Genomic DNA, 22,553 nt, shown 5'->3' on the forward strand with positions numbered 1-22,553 from the left:
TATCAAGACCAAAGTCAGCACAGCCGCCTACCAGGAAATTTTAGAGCACTTCATGCTTCCCTCTGCCGACAAGAATATTGGAGATAGAAATTTCATTCTCCAGCAGGACTTGGCATCTGTCCACACTGCCAAAAGTACCAATACCTGGTTTACAAACAACAGTATTACTAGAGAATCTATAGGGTATTATCAAGAGGAAGATTAGAGACACCAGACCCAACAATGCAGACGAGCTGAAGGCTGCTATCAAGGCATCCTGGTCTTCCATAACACCTCAGCAGTGCCTCAGGCTGATCGCCTCCATGCCACGCCGCATTGATGCAGTAATTGATGCAAAAGGAGCCCCGACCAAGTATTGAGTGCATTTACTGAACATACATTTCAGTAGGCCAACATTTCAGATTTTAAAAACATTTTTCAAGCTGTTGCTATAAAGTATTCTAATTTACTGAGATAATGACTTTTGTGTTTTCATTGGCTGTAAGTCATAATTATCAACATTACCAGAAATAAACACTTGAAATAGATCACTCTGTGTGTAATGAGTCTGTATAATATATGAGTTTCACTTTTTGTATTGAAGAACTGAAATAAATGAACTTTTTGATGATCTAATTTAGTGAGATGCACCTGTAAGTAAGGTAATGACATCTATCTATCTATCTATCTATCTATCTATCTATCTATCTATCTATCTATCTTTTTTATTATTTTTTTTACAGAGAAGCAGTATATTATTCCGGTAATTTGTACGTTATGGAATCTTTTTCTTATAGGGAATTCTCCCAACCCCCAAACTGTGTATATGGTCATGTTGTGTCTTCTCATTAATGTCAGAGAGGAACACGACCATATAAACCGTTGGGAGAGGATTGTGCTGACAGATTCCCTTTATGGCATCTCCAATAAGATATTGAGCTGATTGTTTGGGTGTTATGTCTCATGTGATGAGTGATAACGATATATCTGTAAGACGTCATTCCACAACAGATAATGATGTCTTTATCAGCGGTGGGATGTAACTTTCCTTGGAGACATGTTTGCTGCACATGATATAGGCAGATTTCGGCCACATTGTCCCTACCCTCCATATAACATTGTCTAATCTTTTCCCAGCACCTATATTTTTGGATCCTGTTCCCAAGAACTATAACTATCCAGCGTGCAGCTCATCTTACTCCAGCCGGCTTTATATAAGTCCCCCATAGTGTAAGCTGGAGACAGATGTGATTACAGGAGCCCCCCGATGTGTTTATTGTCCCCTGTTAGCAATCAGTAATGTGTGTAGAGAGTCTATTACAATACTTACCAGCCGCCGTCATCTGCCGTTTCCAGCGCTGCTCTAGTCTACTGCGGCTCCACTCCACTTCTCTGTGGACCGGAGGTCACTTTTTCAGTGTTAGTCTATGAGATTCTGAACAAGGCAGGAAAGCTTGAAACCGCAAAAGACGGTAACTGGTAAGTATTGTAGTACACTCGCTACACACATTACTGATTGCTAACAGGGACAATGAGAAAAAACAATCTCTGCCGAGGTCCTTTAATAAAATTACACAACTTCAATTGCAAAGACATGATAATCATATAATAGTCTGTTGAATTGAATAATTATTATTAGTATTTTTCTTTATTTTTCTAGTAGGTGAATCCTATCATGGACGATGGTTATTATTATGATAATCCGATCACATCTAATACAATTCTGGACTATGATGATTATAATCTGACCACATCTAATACATCTCTGCACTTCAGCAACTGGTAAGTTTATATTCCTAATTCTTTTTTTCTCATGAGATATCAGTGCAGACTCCATTCTCATCTATATCCGAGCCTCCGTCCCGATTACATCCTTATTCATGGGGATAAATCAGCTCTACCTGCAGCGCCATTATTCCTACCATAATGATGGAAACTCTGGATAACCCATCAAGCCCCTCTGCCCTCAGTGTCCTCCATCAGGAGTCAGTGGTGTCTGTGGTGCAGAGGATTCGGCTCTGCGTTGTGGCTCCTGTATAATAACATAGATGTGACCAGAGCCGGACATAGACAACCTCACTGTGATCATTTATTGGGAACACACAGAGGAACAGCACAATTATTTTTACGTTTTTTTAGCCAAAGATCCTATAATTACAGCAATAAACACCCAAACACTTCGGGAGGATTTTATTTTTAGGGGGCACAAGGTGCAGAATTACACTTGGGTACTGCCCTTGTGAGGGGGAAACCACTACACGGTGCATGACAGGGAGAACTAGGGTCACCAGGGCATCCGTGTTGATGTGGCCCCTCAAGTGGCTCCATGAATCACGACAACCTGTCTTCTGGATTGGGTGAGATTGTAACAATTTCCTCCTGATACAGCTATTAGCATTACACTTTATAGCATCGATGTTATGCTGTGATATACCTATTTATGTCCTTGGTCCTGTAATCAGAAGCTCTGCAGAGGATCTTGGGCATTATTGTGGGTAGAGCCCTATTTTTATACGATACTATTATAAAAGTTATATTTTACCAATAGAATTTCTTGCTATTTACTGAACAAAAGTTCCTATAGAAAGCAGCAGACCTGCCCAGATCTGCTAGATCTACAGCCAAACACGTCTGCCACATCTGAATATGTTCTTACTAGTGTTGAGCGAGCACTAAAATGCTTGGGTGCTCGAAGCTCAGGCCGAGCTCACCATGATACTCGGGTGCTCGACCCGAGCAACGAGCCCAATGTTAGTCTATGGGAGACCCGAGCATTTTTGCGGCGGCACCCCCGGCAGTCTGTAGAAAGCCTAAAAAGTGCCCAAAACTATAGCAACAGTGCTCAAAAGACATGGGGACAGCATGGGGATCGCCCCAGGAAACATTTCTGACCCCCAGGTCGCTGCTGTCAACAACGTGATCAGAGATATTAAGCCACTTTTACAGGCTAACCATAAAACGTTCAAAAACGAAACTGAAACGGTTTTCCTGTGAAATATGTTAAGGAATTTCCTTTCCAGGGTAAAGACTTGTGTATAAGGTAAAATAAATAACCAAAAAAAAAATACCCCTCTACACCTTGGGCTATGTTCACAAGTAGCATTTTTTATGTGTTTTTGCACTTTTGTATTGCTTTCAACTGGGAAATGTCATTTTAACATTTTAACATTTTACAAACTTATCTGGCCATGTGCTGTGTGACACATGCATACAGTGCTGAAAAGACATGGGAACAGCATAGGGAAGACCCCTGGAAGCATCTCTGACACCCAGGTCAATGCCTAAAAGTGTGACCATCAGAAGTGATCCTTGCCGCATCAGAAGATGCAGGCTTGCAACTATCCCGGTGCAAGTCCTTGTCCCAGGGCAGTGTTCAATTGTACCTCCCCCATTTCTTGCAATGCAAGCGCAAATATGCAGCCAACCACCCACCCACCCGCAGGCTGCAATACCATACTGCTACCTTGCGCTTGAAATGGGGCCTTTTAGTTTGAAGAAGGCTGAAGCTGGCCACTACCTCATGGCTGCTTCGGCAGTGAGGTATCCATACTCAGTCCCCAGCTGCCCAGCGGCCGGGTGTCCACACACGATCCCCAGCCGCCTGGGGGTGGACGGGTGTCCATAAACGGTCCCCAGCCGCCCCTATTTCTCCTGGGAACTTCTCCCACACTTTTCTTAGCCTGGCCTGCTTTAGGGCAGCATTGGATGAGCCCACCAGAGAACCAGACTCCTCCGGTGGGCCTGGCTTTTCCGTCAGGGGAGTTGAGAGTGCCAATGTGAGGAGCATGATGATGATGAAAGAAGTTAGCATCTGCTTTGTTTTCTTGAAATGCAAGCGCATGTATGTAGTAGCGGCTAGGCCTGAGGTGGTCAGCGTTTTGGCGCATATCCTACCTCCTCCGAGGATTGCTGGATGTTTTCCTGCTACTATCCCAGTTCTATGACTCCCGTTAAAACAAAGCTTCAGGTGATAAATGATGGATGAGGTGGTGGCAAAGGAGAAAGAGCAGGAGGAACAGGGACCATTCACATCAATAGGCCAGTCAACCACACATGTCTTGTAGGATATGTTTCTGTAACAAAAGGAGCGGTTCGGCTACACAGTTATAGGGCATACAGTGAGTGCAATGCCTAACAAAAATTTCTAGGCACTCCAATGCCCCTTGGAAGGGACATGGAGGTTAGAGGGCCTTAACTAAACCGTTTTTTCCATTTATAGCAACTGGGTCTCCTGTACACTGTTGGCCTAAGCAGTGAATGGAAGGCTTTCCAAAAATTATGAGGAACTGCAATGCCCCTTTAAACAGACGTGGATTACAGCATGCTAAAAACATTCTACCCATTATTGGGGAGTGGGTCTCCCTTACTTTTCACATTTGCATTGAAAAGCAAAAGCTGACTAAAATTAGGAGGAAATGCCCGTTGGAAGAGTCGTGGAGGTTAGAGGTAATTAAAAACAACATTTCAATGCCCCTTGGAAGAGCTGTAGAGTTAAGAGTGATTTAAGAAGACGCTTTTAATGAACCTTTGAAGAGACGTGGAGGTCGCAGTAGCTTAAGAAGACGGTTTTAATGCCCCTTGGAAAAGTGGTGGAGGTCACAGTAGCTTAACAAGACGGTTTGAATGCCCCTTGTAAAAGTGGTGGAGGTCGCAGTAGCTTAACAAGATGGTTTTAATGCCCCTTACAAGAGCCATACAGTACAGAATCTTAAAAACATTATTCCCATTATTGGGGAGTGGGTCTCCCACAGTCTTTGCTTATGTTTTCCAAGCTAAAGCTGCCAAAAATTAGGATGGAGGAACTTGCAATGCCCCTTATAAGAGCCATGCAGTACAGCATATTACAAACATTATTCCCATTATTGGGGAGTGGATCTCCCATAGTTTTTGCTTATGCCTTCCAAGCAAAAGCTGTCAAAAATTAGGAGGAAATGCAAAACCCGTTCGAAGAGTCGTGCAGATTATAGGTAATTAAAAACAACATTTCAATGCCCATTGGAAGAGCTGTGGAGTTCAGAGTGGTTTAAGAAGACGCTTTTAATGCCAATTTGAAGAGACGTGGAGGTCACAGTAGCTTAACAAGCTGGTTTTAATGCCCCTTGGAAGAGACGTGGAGGTCGCAGTAGCTTAACAACATGGTTTTAATGCACCTCGGAAGAGATGTAGAAGTCACAATAGCTTAACAAGATGGTTTTAATACTCCTTGGAAAAGTGGTGGGTGTCGCAGTAGCTTAACAAGACAATTTTAATGCCCCTCGGAAGAGACGTGGAGGTCGCAATAGCTTAACAAGACGGTTTTAATGCCCCTTGGAAGAGACGTGGAGGTCACAGTAGCTTAACAAGACGGATTTAATACCCCTTGGAAGAGAGGTGAAGGTCACAGTAGCTTAACAAGACGGTTTTAATGCCCCTTCGAAGAGACGTAGAGTTCAGAGTGGTTTAAGAAGACGCTTTTAATGGCCCTTTGAGGAGACGTAGTGGTTAAAGTAGCTTAACAAGATGGTTTTAATGCGCCTCGGAAGAGACGTGGAGGTCACAGTAGCTTAACAAGACGGTTTTAATGCCCTCTGAAAAGTGGTGGAGGTCGCAGTAGCTTAACAAGACGGTTTTAATGCCCCTCGGAAGAGAAGTGGAGGTAGGAGTAGCTTAACAAGACGGTTTTAATGCCCTTTGGAAAAGTGGTGGAGGTCACAGAGGCTTAACAAGACGGTTTTAATGCCCCTCGGAAGAGACGTGGAGGTCGCAGAAGCTTATCAAGACCGTTTTAATGCCCCTTGGAAGAGACGTGGAGTTCAGACTGGTTTAAGAAGATGCTTTTAATGCCCCTTTGAAGAGACGTGAAGGTCACAGTAGCTTAACAAGACGGTTTTAATGCTCCTGTGAAGAGACGTGGAGGTCACAGCAGCTTAACAAGATGGTTTTAATGCCCCTTTGAAAAGTGGTGGAGGTCGCAGAAGCTTAGCAAGACGGTTTTAATGCCCCTTGGAAAAGTGGTGGAGGTCACAGTAGCTTAACAAGACGGTTTTAATGCCCCTCGGAAGAGACGTGGAGGTCGCAGTAGCTTAACCAGACGGTTTTAATGCCCCTTGGAAGAGACGTGGAGTTCAGAGTGGTTTAAGAAGACACGTTTAATACCCCTTTGAAGAGACGTGGAGGTCACAGTAGCTTAACAAGATGGTTTTAATGCCCCTCGGAAGAGAAGTGGAGGTCGCAGTTGCTTAACAAGACGGTTTTCATGCCCCTCGGAAAAGACGTGGAGGTCACAGTAGCTCAACAAGATGGTTTTAATGCCCTTTGGAAAAGTGGTGGTGGTCGCAGTAGCTTAACAAGACGGTTTTAATGCCCCTCGGAAGAGACGTGGAGGTCGCAGTAGCTTAACAAGATGGTTTTAATGCTGCTTGGAAGACATGTGGAGGTCACAGCAGCTTAACAAGACAGTTTTAATGCCCCTTGGAAGAGACGTGGAGTTCAGAGTGGTTTAAGAAGACGCTTTCATTGCCCCTTTGAAGAGACGTGGAGGTCACAGTAGCTTAACAAGACTGTTTTAATGCCCCTCGGAAGAGACGTGGAGGTCGCAGTAGCTTATCAAGACTGTTTTAATGCCCCTTGGAAGAGACGTGGAGTTCAGAGTGGTTTAAGAAGATGCGTTAATGCCCCTTTGAAGAGACGTGGAGGTCACAGTAGCTTAACAAGATGGTTTTAATGCCCCTCGGAAGAGAAGTGGAGGTCGCAGTTGCTTAACAAGACGGTTTTAATGCCCCTCGGAAAAGACGTGGAGGTCAAAGTAGTTTAACAAGACGGTTTTAATGCCCTTTGGAAAAATGGTGGTGGTCGCAGTAGCTTAACAAGACGGTTTTAATACCCCTCGGAAGAAACGTGGAGGTCGCAGTAGCTTAACAAGACAGTTTTAATGCTGCTTCGAAGAGATGTGGAGGTCACAGTAGCTTAACAAGATGGTTTTAATGCCCCTCGGAAGAGACGTAGAGGTCACAGTAGCTTAACAAGATGGTTTTAATGCCCCTTGGAAATGTTGTGGAGGTCGCAGTAGCTTAACAAGATGGCTTTAATGCCCCTCCCAAGAGACGTGGAGGTCACAGTAGCTTAACAAGACGGTTTTAATGCCCCTTGGAAAAGTGGTGGAGGTCACAGTAGCTTAACAAGACGGTTTTTATGCCTCTTGGAAGATACGTGGAGGTCGCAGTAGCTTAGCAAGACGGTTTTAATGCCCCTTGGAAGGGACGTGGAGTTCAGAGTGGTTTGAGAAGACGCTTTTAATGCCTGTTTGAAGAAACGCGGAGGTCACAGTAGCTTAACAATACAGTTTTAATGCCCCTTGGAAGAGACGTGGAGGTCACAGTAGCTTAACAAGACGGTTCCAATGCCCCTTAGAAAAGTGGTGGAGGTCACACTAGCTTAACAAGATGGTTTTAATGCCCCTCGGAAAAGTGGTGGAGGCCGCAGTAACTTAACAAGACGGTTTTAATGCTTCTTACAAGAGCCATACAGTACAGCATCTTAAAAATGTTATTCCCATTATTGGGGAGTGGGTCTCCCATAGTCTTTGCTTATGCCTTCCAAGGAAAAGCTGCTAAAAGAAGGATGGAGGAACTTTCAATAATGTCAACATGTACCACGTTCACCCTGTTGGTATAGTGGTGGTGGAGGCTGAGGATAAGGAGAAGAGCATAAAACAGCCAAAATGAGGAAGCGTATACCAATGTGTGGGTGTGAAGAGGTGCATGGGAATACACCTCCCGAAATAACACAGTGGATTTGACTTTATGTTACTCTGCTGTCATTTGGTGGTGATGAGAAATCTGGCCCTATTCAGCCCTTGGTCATTTTGATAGGTGTCAGCTTGTCAGCATTGTCAATTGACAGGCAAGTGCACTTATCAGTTATAATTCCCCCTGCGGCACTAAAAACACGCTCCGATACACGCTAGCGGCATGGCAGGCCAGGACCTCCAAGGCATACAGAGCGAGTTCATTCCAAGTGTCCAGCTTGGATACCCAAAAATTAAAAGGCACAGAGGAATCACGGAGGATGCTGGTACGGTCGGCAGGGTACTCCCTCACCATCTTTTGAAACTTTCCACTCCTTGTGACAGTACCCCGCGCCTCAGGGCCTGTAAGCTGGGCGGGTCTCAGAAAACTGTCCCAGAACGTTGACAAAGTTTCCCTGCCTCTGCTGGATTGGAGTTGCGTCTCTCTCACATGTACGCTTTGGTTGGGCAACAAACTGTGACCTCTGCCGCTAGCGTGCTCAGATGGGAATTTTTTTAACAGCTCTGCAGCAAGGGCCTTCTGGTACTGCCACATTTTTGTAGACCTCTCCACCTCAGGAATAAGAGAGTGAAAGTTTTCCTTGTAGCGGGGGTCTAAAAGTGTCACCAACCAGTAATGACTGTCACCTAACATTTTGACAATGCGAGGGTCATGGTTAATGCAGCGTAACATAAAGTCAGCCATACGTGCCAGACTGGTAACGGGCAAGACTTTCATGTCCTCACCAAGATGACAACTGACCATGCTCTCCTCCTCCTCATCCCCCCTGTCCTCAGGCCACCCATGCTGAACCGACGGTATGACAGTTGTACAGGTACTACCGTCTACAGCGCATGATACCAACTCCTGTTCTTCCTCCTCCTCCTCTTCCTCATTGTCCCCCAATGCACGTTGGGATGAGATGAGGCTGGGCTGTGTGTAATCGACCGCTACGGCTTGTTGATCCATCTCATCATACTCTGGCTGCAATGCCTCCTCTTTAATTCTCTGCAGAGAGCGTTGCAAAAGACCGACAAGTGGAATGCTGACGCTAATGATGGCGTCATCACCACTCACCATCTTGATGGACTCCTCAAAGTTTGTCAAGATGATACATATGTCAGACATAGAGGTCCACTCCTGAGGTCTTATGTGTGGAGTCTGACCTGAATATCGACGGCCTTGTTGCAGCTGGTACTCCACAACTGCTCTCTTCTGCTCACAAATCCTTTGCAACATGTGGAGGGTAGAGTTCCAACATGTCGGGACATCACACACCAGTCAGAGTGACAGAAGCTGCAAACGCCGCTGCAACACAGCAAGGGCGGCGGAAGCTGTATCCAACTTGCGAAAATGAGCTGACAGGCGGCGTACTTTCACAAGCAGATCTGGCAACTCGGCGTATGATTTAAGAAACCGCTGAACCATGAGGTTAAGCACATGAGCCAGGCATGGTACGTGTGTGATCTCGCCTCAGAGCCGCCACCAGGTTACGGCCATTGTCACACATGACCATGCCTGGATGTAGGTTCAGCGGTCTCAGCCACAGATCTGCCTGCTCTTTCACAGCTGTCCATAACTCACAAGCAGTGTGAGGTTTCTCACCTAAGCTTATGAGTTTCAGCACAGCCTGTTGCCGCTTGGCTGAGGCAGTACTGCAGTGCTTCCAGCTTGTAACTGATGTGGTGATATCTGAGATGGAGGCTGAACATGAGGAGGAGGAGGATGATGGTGTGCAGGAGCTGTACACTGTCGGGGTAACTCTGACTGACATAGGGCCCGCAATCCTCGGTGTGGGGCGGATGTTTTCCGTCCCAAGGTCCAACTGGGTCCTGGCTTCCACTATGTTTACCCAGTGTGCCGTCAGGGAGATGTACCATCCCTGGCCACAAGCACTTGTCCATGTGTCCGTTGTCAGGTGAACTCTCCCAGTAACTGTGTTGTTGAGGGCACGGCAGATGTTTTGGGACACATGCTTTTGTAGTGCGGGGTTGGCATACCAGGCAAAATAGTGTCGGCTGGGGACCGAGAACCAAGGGACAGCCACCGCCATAAGGTTGCACGAGGATTCCATCTCTACCAGCCTAAAAGCAGCATTTCCAACGCAAGCAGTCATGAAATGTGCAAATTTAGGACTGTGGCCTGTGGGGCGTTGGCTGCAAAATTCCGCTTTCGTTCAAAGGTCTGGGATATGGACAATTGAACGCTGCGGTGGGATGTGGACGTTGATGCTGTTTCTTGAGAAACTGCCATAACAAGTGAAGACTGAGAGGAGGGGGCATCTTTGCATGCAGTCTGAACAGGGGATTGCCTTGCACACACAACAGGGGGTTCTATTGCATGCACAACAGCGGAAGAAGCAGTGGTGACACCTGCTGACACTGGTCGTGGACACTGGGGTTCAGCCCACAAAGTCGGGTGCTTTGCTGCCACGTGCCTGATCATGCTGGTGGTGGTCAGGCTGGTAGTTTTGTCACCCCTGCTGATGCTGGCATGGCAGGAGGTACAAATCGCCTTTTGGGGGTTACAGCAGAGTCTTTAAAAAAATTCCAGACTCTGGAAGACCTAAAGGTTGTACTGGCAATGTCCCTCGTGTTGGTGTTACGGGGAACGGTTGCCCGCCTTCTGTCTGCGGCCACCACACTGCTTCTTCCTGCCTGTTTGGATACTCTGCCTCCCTCCCCCTGTGTGCTGCTGGCCTCGCTCTGCATGTCCTACTGCCACGTTGGGTCAGTCACTGGATCCTCCACCACCTCCTCCTCTTCCACTTGCGCACCACGATCCTTCTCCTCACTTCCTGGCAATTGTGTCTCTTGTGACAAATTGCCAGCGTCGACTTCCTGTGGCTGTGGCTTTTCAAGTATTTGGGCATCGCTACATGGGATCTCCTCTTCCACCACTTCAAGCGGAGCAGGCGAGGGGCACAAATCTGGAAATGGACCAGTGAACAGCTCTTCAGAGTGTCCAACTGTGGGATCAGTTGCTGTCTGACGACACTCGGCATGGTGGGAGGAAGGAGCATCAGGGTGAGGAGGAGTATGCGGTCGAGACTCATGGCTAGTAACATTTGACCGTGTGGAAGACAGACCAGAGCTGTTGGTGGTCAGGTAGCTGGAAGTATTATCTGCTATCCAATTAATAACCTGTTCACACTTATCAGGTCGCAATACTGGTGTTGTTTTGTGCTTCCCTAGTAACTCGGTCAAGAACTAGGAGTGAGAAGATGTGGCTGTTGGTTGTGGCACATTTTCACCTTGGCCACAGCCCCATCCTCTGCATGCACCATCACCAGAACGTCCAGTTCCACGCGCCTTACCCATTGTAAATGAAGTAAAATAGCTTACACTCGCACTATCAATGGAAAAAGGGTAATAAAAATTAGATTACAACCGGGGAAGAGGAAATCCACAATTCTATTTCTCTGGCCTACACCCGACTCTTTTAAACAATCTGAACAATCAGGGAGAAACTATTACTGTTTTTCTTTACAGAAAAAATACCAAAAGCTAGATAATAGAGATTTTTTGCCGTGGGACAGCAAAACCAAGTTATAGTTTACTGGTGTATACCAGACTCTTTTAAACAGATATATTTGTGTCTGAACAATCAGGAGACACTATTACTGTTTTTCTTTACTTCAAAAAATGCCAAAAGCAGGATAATACAGAGATTTGACCCATGGAACTGCAAAACCACACTTCTATTTCTTGGGCCTACACCAGACTATTTTAAACAGATATATTTGTGTCTGAACAATCAGGGAGACACTATTACTGTTTTTCTTTCCGAAAAGAATACCAAAAGCCGGATAATAGAGATTTTTTTACCGTGGAACGGCAAAACCACAGTTATAATTTACTGGCGTATACCACACTCATTTAAACAGATATATTTGTGTCTGAACAATCAGGAGACACTGTTACTGGTTTTTTTACGGCAAAAAATGCCAAAAGCAGGATAATACAGAGATTTGACCCGTGGAACTGCAAAACCACACTTCTATTTCTCTGGCCTACACCAGACTATTTTAAACAGATATATTTGTGTCTGAACAATCAGGGAGACACTATTAAATTTTTTTTTTGCGGCAAAAAATGCCAAAAGCAGGATAATAGAGATTTTTTTTACCATGGAACGGCAAAACCACAGTTATAATTTACTGGTGTATACCAGATTTTTTAAATAGATATATTTGCTGCTGAACAGTGAGCGACACACTCAACCTGTTTTTTTTAGGTAAAAATGGCCCAAAAGTGGATAATACAGAGATTTGACCCGTGGAACTACAAAACCACACTTCTATTTCTCGGGCCTACACCGGACTATTTTAAACAGATATATTTGTGTCTGAACAATCAGGGAGGCACTATTACAGTTTGTATGTTTACGGCAAAAAATTCCAAAAGCAGGATAATAGAGATTTTTTACCGTGGAACAGAAAAAACACAGTTATAATTTACTGATGTATACCAGACTCTTTTAAATAGATATATTTGCGGCTGAACAGTGAGCGACACACTCAAACTGGTAAAAATGGCCCAAAAGTGGATAATACAGAGGTTTGAACCGTGGAACTGCAAAACCACACTTCTATTTCTCTGGCCTACACCAGACACCAAAAGGTTAAAAAGACGGGTATTTGTACAGTGTGAAGTAGGAAAAAAAAAAAGAGGATTTAGATGAAAAAAAAGGATTTTTCCTGGCCCCCGAGACCTGGAGCTAAGTCCAGAAATTTCAGCAACAGGAGCACACAGGACTGTAATGCAGCGTTTGCTGGTATAACCACTGCGTCTCCTATACAGCCTGCCTGCCTGCCTGATATCTGGGATGGATATTAGTCCTGAGAAGGACTGTTTGTTTGATTTGGCAGCCTTTACAGACCCTACATTAACTATTTCGCAGTATATATCTCTCCCTAAATCAGCAGCGCTCTCCCTACACTAGCTGATCCCGGCCATCTGTGTCCAAGATGGCGGCGCCCGGTTTTAAATAGTCGAGGTGACGCTGTGTGGCCAGCCAATCACTGTAATGCCCACAAACAACATGGCTGCGGCATTACAGTGACTGGCTGGCAATCCCTGCATGTTCATTGGCTCTGTAAAGAGCGCCAAACGTGCAGGGCGGAGACCTGAGCTCCCGCCCGAGTAACTCGGAAATGCTCGATGCTCGCCGAACATCCCGAGTATCGTGATGCTCGGGCGAGTACCGAGCAGTGTTGAGCATGTTTGCTCAACACTAGTCCTTACTAAGGGGCTTAGATGTTCTTCTTTTGGGATTTTCTGTTTAAATATAAATGGGAGAGACCTGTCAATCACCTGCAGCTGCACTGGGAAAAGCCGGCCGGGGGCAGCGCCGGACTCGTCTGGTCTCTGGCTATGATCTTGCAATAAAAAAAAAAATAAAAAACTCCCGTGTATATTTCTACTTGCCTGGTAATTCCTCTGCTGCTCCTGTGCCATCACTTTATTGCTCTCGCTAAGGTCTTATGAGCATCTCCTGCAGTGATGACGTGCTGTACTGCACATGTGCATATGACTACTGCAGCCAATCAGTGACCTCGGTAGTGATTCATACATTTAGGTATGGTCTACTGCGGCCACTGATTGGCTGCAGCAGTCTTGTGCACATGTGCAGTACAGCACATCATCACTGCAGGAGAACTTCATAATATATACCTCAGCTTCTGCAAAACCTCATAATACACATCCGCTGCTGCAGAACCTCATAATACACCTCAGCTTCTGCAGAACCTCATAATACACCTCAGCTTCTGCAGAACCTCATAATACACATCAGCTTCTGCAGAACCTCATAATACACATCAGCTGCTGCAGAACCTCATTATACACTTCAGCTGCTGCTGAACCTCATAATACACCACAGCTGCTGCAGAACCTCATAATATACCTCAGCTTCTGCAGAACAAAAAAAAACAAAACTCAACTTAAAGTCTAATAGGTATCATAAAGGTAATCATATAAATAATAGCATAACAAAAAAAGAAAAATAAATACCTAAGACACATCGGAGATATATAGAATATATTATAATTTTATTAGATACAAAAATATTTCTTTATAGGAAACATCAGATAATAGGTGTTGGGAAAAGATCAGCTAAAACAATAGGGGATTCAAAATTCAGAATCCCAGTAAGTGACAGGGGAAAAGACTGCACTAATGGTCCCAGGTCCTTACAGACACTCCATAGGCTATTATATAAGTAAATCTAATACAGCTAATATAGTGGAAGTCCAGTAATATAAATTAATAAATATCCTAAAGCAGATGAACATCACAAAGTAGCTAAAAGTATGAGAGAATTATAATTGTCACGCAATAATATAGCTCAATCTGATAAATATCAATTGATATCAATTCAATACAAAAGGATATTTATGCTATAATAGTGCATGAAAAATGATAACTAGCATGTCATTTAGTCAGCTAACAGTAATAGTACGGCATGCTAACCAGTGGAGTGAATGTCAGCTCAATATAGATACCTTAAGTCATGGTGGGGAACCTGAGACCTATGACAGCAGTCAACCAAGCGCCTCAACGCGCGTTTCGCCTCGACTTCGTCAGGAGGCGTCTGCAGAACCTCATAATACACCACAGCTGCTGCAGAACCTCACAATACACCTCAGCTGCTGCAGAACATCACAATATACCTCAGCTGCTGCAGAACCTCATAATACACCAGAGCTGTTGCAGAACCTCATAATACACCACAGCTGCTGCAGAACCTCATAATACTCCTCAGCTGCTGCAGAACCTCACAATACACCTCAGCTGCTGCAGAACCTCATAATACACCTCAGCTGCTGCAGAACCTCATAATAAACCTCAGCTGCTGCAGAACCTCATAATACTCCTCAGCTGCTGCAGAACCTCACAATACACCTCAGCTGCTGCAGAACCTCATAATACACCACAGCTGCTGCAGAACCTCACAATACACCTCAGCTGCTGCAGAACATCACAATATACCTCAGCTGCTGCAGAACCTCATAATACACCAGAGCTGTTGCAGAACCTCATAATACACCACAGCTGCTGCAGAACCTCATAATACTCCTCAGCTGCTGCAGAACCTCACAATACACCACAGCTGCTGCAGAACCTCATAATACACCTCAGCTGCTGCAGAACCTCACAATACACCTCAGCTGCTGCAGAACATCACAATATGCCTCAGCTGCTGCAGAACCTATTAATACACCAGAGCTGCTGCAGAACCTCATAATACACCACAGCTGCTGCAGAACCTCATAATACTCCTCAGCTGCTGCAGAACATCATAATACGCCTCAGCTGCTGCAGAACCTCATGATAAACCTCAGCTGCTGCATACCCTTATAATACACCTCAGCTGGTGCAGAACGACATAATCCACCTCAGGTGCTGCAGAACCTCATGATACACCTCAGCTGCTGCAGAACCTCATGATACACCTCAGCTGCTGCAGAACCTCATAATACACCTCAGCTTCTGCAGAACCTCATAATACACCTCAGCTTCTGCAGAACCTCATAATACACATCAGCTGATGCACAACCTCATAATACACCACAGCTGCTGCAGAACCTCATAATACACCACAGCTGCTGCAGAACCTCATAATACTCCTCAGCTGCTGCAGAACATCATAATACACCTCAGCTGCTGCAGAACCTCAAAATACACCTCAGCTGCTGCAGAACCTCATAATATATACCTAAGCTTATGCAGAACCTCATAATACACCTCAGCTGCTGCAGAACCTCATAATACACCTCAGCTTCTGCAGAACCTCATAATACACCTCAGATTCTGCAGAACCTCATAATACACCACAGCTGCTGCAGAACCTCATAATACTCCTCAGCTGCTGCAGAACATCATAATACACCTCAGCTGCTGCAGAACCTCAAAATACACTTCAGCTGCTGCAGAACCTCATAGTAAACCTCAGCTGCTGCAGAACCTCATAATATACCTCAGCTGCTGCAGAACCTCATAATACACCTCAGCTGCTGCAGAACCTTATAATACTCCTCAGCTGCTGCAAAACCTCATAATACACCTCAGCAGCTGCAGAACCTCAAAATATACCTCAGCTGCTGCAGAACCTCAAAATACACCTCAGCTGCTGCAGAACTTCATAGTACACCTCAGCTGCTGCAGAACCTCATAATATACAGTACCTCAGCTGCTGCAGAAACTCATAATACACCTCAGCTGTTGCAGAACCTCATAATACACCTCAGCTGCTGCAGAACCTCATAATATATACATCAGCTGCTACAGAATCTATGCAACTATAAATTCTTTATTCCCCTAATGTCTTGTCTTCCAGGTCATCTGATGAACATAAGACATACGATTATTATTTTGAGAACATTATACAGAAGACGTCCATTACATTATTCAGCCTTGTTTTTGCTCTCGGGATTATCGGTAATGGATTAGTCATCTGGATTGCCGGATTCAGGATGAAGAACACAGTCAGTGCCTTGTGGTTCCTCCACCTGGCCATCGCGGACTTCCTGTGCTGCTCATCTCTCCCTCTGAGAATTGCTGATTGGGCTGCACTTTTCTCAGACCACCCACATCCTGCACTTTGCATAGTGAACTTTTTTCTGTTTAATCTGAACATGAGCGCCAGTGTTCTTCTCCTGACGGCCATGAGCATTGACCGCTGGATGTCCGTCATGTGGCCATTCTGGGCCAAAGTTCATAGATCTTGTAACCTGGTGAGAATCACTGCAGCGATCATCTGGGGGCTGAGCGTAATTGTGGCCGGTTCACCATATTATGTATATAGATACCAGGTACGTTCTCTAGAGGAATGGTGTGTTTTTGATTTTTCAATGTCTCCTTATCTTTATGAGTTACATCTGACCATTCTGCGGATCAGATTGGTTATGATGTGTGTGATCCCGTTTCTCATCATCGTCACCTCTTATGTCACCATTTTCCACACACTTAGAAAAAGTAAGAGATCCCGGAGATCTCAGAGATCCTCCAGGATCATCACCGCTGTTATATTGTGTTTCTTCATCTGCTGGTTTCCATATTACATCTGGCCACTAATATCCTGGTATTATGGAGATTACCTAATACCCTGGTATGATGGATATTACAGAACAATCTTTACATTCCTTATTGTACACACTATCATTACCAGCCTGGCTTGTCTTAACAGTTGCTTGAATCCAATCATTTATGTGTTTATGGCACCGGATTTCCAACAAGGTTTCCTCAGATCCATCCCCTCCAGGCTAGAAAGAGCCTAATGACCTGTGCCGAGAACGAGAAGATCCGGGAAACCCTGGCACTGCTGATGTGTAATGTATATTCCTGGTATCTCCTGTATGTGACACCTCTTAACCCCTTGGAGACTGGGATATTCCTCATTTTTTCACTTTCTTTCCTTTTTTCTCTCGTTCCAAGAACATAAAATGTTGTTTTCCCACCAACACAACCTAATGAGGGAATGATTGCTGCAGGATGAAATTTAGTTATGAAAGTGTCTTCATTTTACCCCATAATGTGCTGAAAAATGGTGGAAATAATAATCCCAAGTGAAGTGAAATGGTGGAAAACAAATTGTAATTCCTCCATATTAATTATAGTGACCCAGTAGTTTCTGCCGTTCACATCAATTCTGTATATATATTAGAGATGAGCGGATCGATCCGTGGAGGATCAAGTCTGAGTCCTATTTCCTGAAATTCACAGTTTCACGAGTTCAAACATTTTGAAATTCGATTATCAGTTCACAAAAAAATGATGGTTTTCTGTGAAGACACAGGCGGCGTTGTCGTATAAAGACCAAGCGATCAGATGATCACCGGTTCAAGGCCCCAAAGGGACTTAAAGATAGAGGATTGTTTTATAAAATTGTATTTAAAAATAGAGGAAAAAAACATAAAATTTTGACTCACCTGCACTTTTCAACCAGTAAACTCAGTTATAAAAATGTTAAAAAAAAAATAACATAATTGCTATCACTGTGTCTGTAAATAATTAAATATACAATTAATTGACCCATAATGTAAAAGCCGTAAGAATAAATCAGATTGAGACTCCAAAATTGTCTTTTTTCAGTCTCCAAAACTCCAATATAATGTAATAGAAAATCACCCAGCGCCCCCTGGTGTCGTCCTGCAGGAATACACATGAAGTAGAGGTTCAGTTTACGGCTCACATCAGACAGTTGTGCTGCCGGAAAAACACCAAAAAGTCCTGATTCCATATTCAGCAGTTTCTGGAAAATAAACTCCCTCCAGGGGGCAGCAATGGGAAGACAGGAGGAGCAGATCCAGGAGGAACTGTAGAGGTTCACAAAGATTAACCCCATATCTGCACGGTAATAGCCATATTTTACATGACCGGTTCCCTTTACACCTACATACCCGCAGTCATCTGCAGTCTGATAAGTGTAATCTTTATAGGGATCTAACATCCTCAATAAAGTTGTGTTTCTTACCGAGGTAATAAAATCTCAGACATTTATAAATCAATCGCAGGATGGGCGACCCCCGGCTCCAACACTGAGATGTGTGTAATTGGTAGAATGTGTCCTGTGCCCGGGGAATATTACTTTACATGTATTTGTTGTATCTTTATAGCACTGATATTACAACTAATTACTAATAATCTTATATTCTGTAACCTGAGAAGTATTTGTGATAGAAAAGTCTCATATGTGACGGATTTCATTCTGCTCCAATAATAAAATGTTATAACACAAGAATCAAAATAATAAATAAATCTGCTATCACGTTGTGTTAATGTCGGCTTTGTGACCAGAGAGGGGTAAAGCTTTGCATCTTTATAACATAATTATCCCTCATTATCCATTACAATTCCTAAGAGAAGTAGCCTGAAATGGGAGATCCCTGTTCCCCAAACTCATTGCTCATCTGAAGTCTCATTTTTATATTTTCTTGGCTTCTATCCTCACCTCTCCAATGCAGCTCCATAACTCCTCCTTCTCGGAGAGCAGGCCACTTCTCTCTGCTCAGTGCATAAATTAACTTATATATTCACTTCTTCACCCTCAAGTGATCAGCTCTCCCAGGATTTAAACTCACATCTCAGTGTTTACAGGCTGGTTCTCTACCAATGAGCCACAGCCCACAATGACGTAGATAGGAGAATTTAGTAATCTTGACCTCTATTGCAGGCAATGAACTCAGAAGCAGCTAATACATATCCGTAGAGATACATTGTGTATAACAAGGTTATTTTATGGTCCCTGTATACTGAGGTGAAGAAAAATATTTTTTTTGTTCCTATAGTAGTAAAAATAATAAGCAGTTACAAGAATGTAATTTATTTTTTCTGGGAGTCTCCTGGACTCAAACCAACAACCATAACATTACAGGCAGGAAAGAGCTTAACCTGCTGAGCCACAGGCTCTAGTAATGTCATGGGGTGAATTCAGTGTACTTGTTCTGTATTGCAGGCTCTGACTACAGGCAGATTATACTGATGGAAATACACTGCTGTGTACAATGGATGTATTTTCATTCTAGAGGGAGAATAAAAGATTTTTTCATTCTATAAAATTGCTAAAAAATAATAATGAAAAACACTTCATAATGAAAAAAGTCCTTTTAAATGCATTTTTTCAAAAAATAATGATAATAATAGGAATAATTACTTCTGCACTCCAAATTGCAAGTTAAAAAAAGATTTATATGGAATCTTGTATCACAGACATTTAGAACAAGCCAAGGTTTCGGCCCATATATGGCCCTTAAATCTGTATGGTACAAAAATAAAAAAGAAAAGACAAAAGGAAAATAATAAACAAAACAAAAACAATAATCTAGTACGCAAACAATTCACAGAAGTAACATTGAAACTGATCGGTATCATATCCTGGTCCAATCTGTGAATACAGAGCACAAAATTATTGATGGGAACATAGTAACCATAAGGTAACATAGGGGGATAAGTGCTGGAGGATGTGAAGTGGGCTCCAAACAGAAGGTATGCATAATAGGATGTGCTACTATGTATGTAAAAAAGAGAAGAAATATTGCATTATTATATGACTAACCATAAAGAAAATATAACAAGAAACCATCAAAAAGAAAAGAAGATAATCTGGAACCAGGTCCATAGACGGCATTGAAAGAAAAGGAAAAAGAACAAAATAGGTTTCTAAAATGTGAACCAAAATAGAAACAAATGTTAAAAACATAAGGAACCCGAATCTGTGTGATGTGACACCTATCATCATCGTAACGAACCGCACATCACAGCGATCAGATTATTTACGGGGATCGTAATTGATATTTTTCTCTATTAAACCAATAAAAAATGTAATAATACTGTAATGCTGAGGCCGTGTTCACAAGTAGCATAAATGCCGCGTTCTTTCTGCTGCTTTTTATCTGCAGGTGTCCGCACTACACAACACAGTAACAATCTTCTCTGAATATTACGTGTTTGCTGTGCTTAATTTATTTGTTTTCACCCTTATTTGATGCAATTTTGGGGAAGATATGAAGGATTTTTTACATAAATGGGGTAAAAGAAAAAGAGGGTTGACATATTATAAATACACAGTAATATAGAAAAATGGGGGAGAGATTATAAATACACAGTAATATAGAAGAAGGGGGAGACATATTATAAATGCATAGTAATATAGAAAAAGGGGGAGACATTATAAATACACAGTAATATTAAAAAAGGAGGGAGTCATATTATAAATACACAGTAATATAGAAAAACGGGGGAGACATATAAATACACAGTAATATAGAAGCACTCAAGAGCAAAATAAAAGTAAAACAAAGTAAAAAATTGTGAGAGAACTGAATCCATTTTGAGTATGTGGTATCCATCTTGTCTTGTAACTTCTGTGTAATGGTGATCAAGTAACACTGATGGGCAGGGAGGTTTCACATTTGTATTCACTCCCCTAATGTTACTATTGGTTCATATGTCAGAGGGAATTATTCCTTTGTCACTTACCCTACTTAAAGTGCCACATGTGTTAATAAAGCAGAAGTCTTTTCTAGTACACCATACAAGGCTGTGCTGTTGTTAGGCCGGTACGCAGGAGAAGGGCTTTCTCGCGGCATCCAGCCAGGCCCCTTCCTGCTGGTCAGCAATTATCAGCATTTAGGTTCGGTTCTTGGGATTCTATGTGTGGTTTCTGCATTTCTGCTCATGTACAGGCAGGCCACACCCCTTGCGGCCATCTGCTCCTAAGCCACGCCCCCTTGTGGTCATGTGCTGTTAAGCCACGCCCCCTGCTGCCTGGCACAGCATGATTGGTTGTCCAGGAGGGCTGGGGGTATCACTTGTGTATTTAAGGGCACAGTGGTCTCTGCCCTGGTGCCTAGTCTATCTCTGTCTAACCTGGGGTAAGGTCTCTGGCAGTAAATGCAGTGTGTGAGAGTCGTTTTCAAGGGTTCCTGCTATGTGCTCCCTAGTCATCCTACCCATCAATTAGGGCTAGTGGGAATGCTGTGAGCAGCAGGCTCTACCGTGTCGGTTCACCGGTGGGTGATCACGCCACGGAGGCATCTTAGCTACCGATCCAGCATCCCAGGGCTCCTCCATTGTATGTGTGGTCACACAGCCGCTTTTCCACCCACGTTTAGGGTGCTGCAGAGATCTCCCACCTCTTTACGACCTTAGGTTCCTGGCCTTTTCTGGCCTGCATATTTATACGCCGATATCTAGTGCTTTAGGCATTTTCATGCTGCTAGATTTTCCCTGCTCTGCACAGCGGTGTCTTGCAGTGCAGTGCTTTATTAGTTTTATTGCTGGAGTGTTGCTAACTCCCGGCATTATACCTTGTTTAGTTACTACTTGTGTGTGCACATAACACACTAGTAGATTTCTTTCTCTGTGCTTAGCTGAACATTCCCCAGGGGCTCAGTTGCTGCAGCTCTTCTGCAGTCCAGTGGACTCCAACGTGTCCTTTAAGTTTAATTTAATTTTATTAAAAGACACGCCAGCATAACAGGTGTATTGATTTCCCGAGCGCTCGTTAAACAAATCTTATTAATTTGGAGTTCAGAAGGCATAGAAGAGAGCGTATTTCGCTCACAGAATTTGGTGCCAAAACCCGGGACTAGACACGCATTATACCATCCGGATCTAGAGTGAGGAAGACTCTCCAGTAAAAGTGAATTCAATCGCTGCAGCATAAGATAAGAAGCTTATTCTTACAATTGTATTTCACTGTTACTGCGAGCTGGTTCATCTCCAATCCGGGTGAGTTATTTTTGCAATTAATAGTCTAGTCCAAGAACTGGGAAGAGGAAGAGATACCTATGCCTTTTTTAACTGTGTGCATGTGATCTGATCAGTGTATAAGTGTGATATTGTGGTACTTGTACTTAGAGGATTGTTGGTGTTGCTGCATCTTGTTTGACTGTGGAAACTGATCAACTCAGCAGGAAGGGTATCATATAGACCATTTACTGGGTGTATTGTAGTATTTTGGCTAAGTGCCTGACTACAGAATAATATTATTTGTGTCAGTGTGGCCTGCCTATTGGACCCGTGGCTTTGTGCCTATTGTTGATTCTGTGCTAGCACTGATTTTGAGGCAAGTATGGGAAACTTGTCGAGTACATGGAAACAGAAATTCAATGGACAGACAGCAAAAAGTAGAATGTTCAGATAACGTGAAGGCAAGGATGCCACAACGGATAGTAAAAGCATGTTGAAATGACTGAAATTCCTCACAGGGGAGTCTGGTCTGTATGTGTTCAGGGAGAAGGCTGAGCAGTTAAAGAATGTTAGCTGTGGAAGTAATTAGTGCAGAAAGTGTGAGAAAACCACT

General features: G+C 43.6%; 1 pseudogene; it reads left to right on the top strand.

Moving 5' to 3' along the window:
• LOC141270868 (formyl peptide receptor 2-like) overlaps positions 1–18,247 on the top strand; it is a 217,379-nt pseudogene extending 199,132 nt beyond the window's left edge.
• Positions 18,248–22,553: the final 4,306 nt, after the last annotated feature.

This window comes from Phyllobates terribilis, unplaced genomic scaffold (genome assembly GCF_046119375.1).
Source record: "Phyllobates terribilis strain yellow unplaced genomic scaffold, ASM4611937v1 Scaffold_5__5_contigs__length_657084704, whole genome shotgun sequence".
Lineage (NCBI taxonomy): Eukaryota > Metazoa > Chordata > Amphibia > Anura > Dendrobatidae > Phyllobates > Phyllobates terribilis.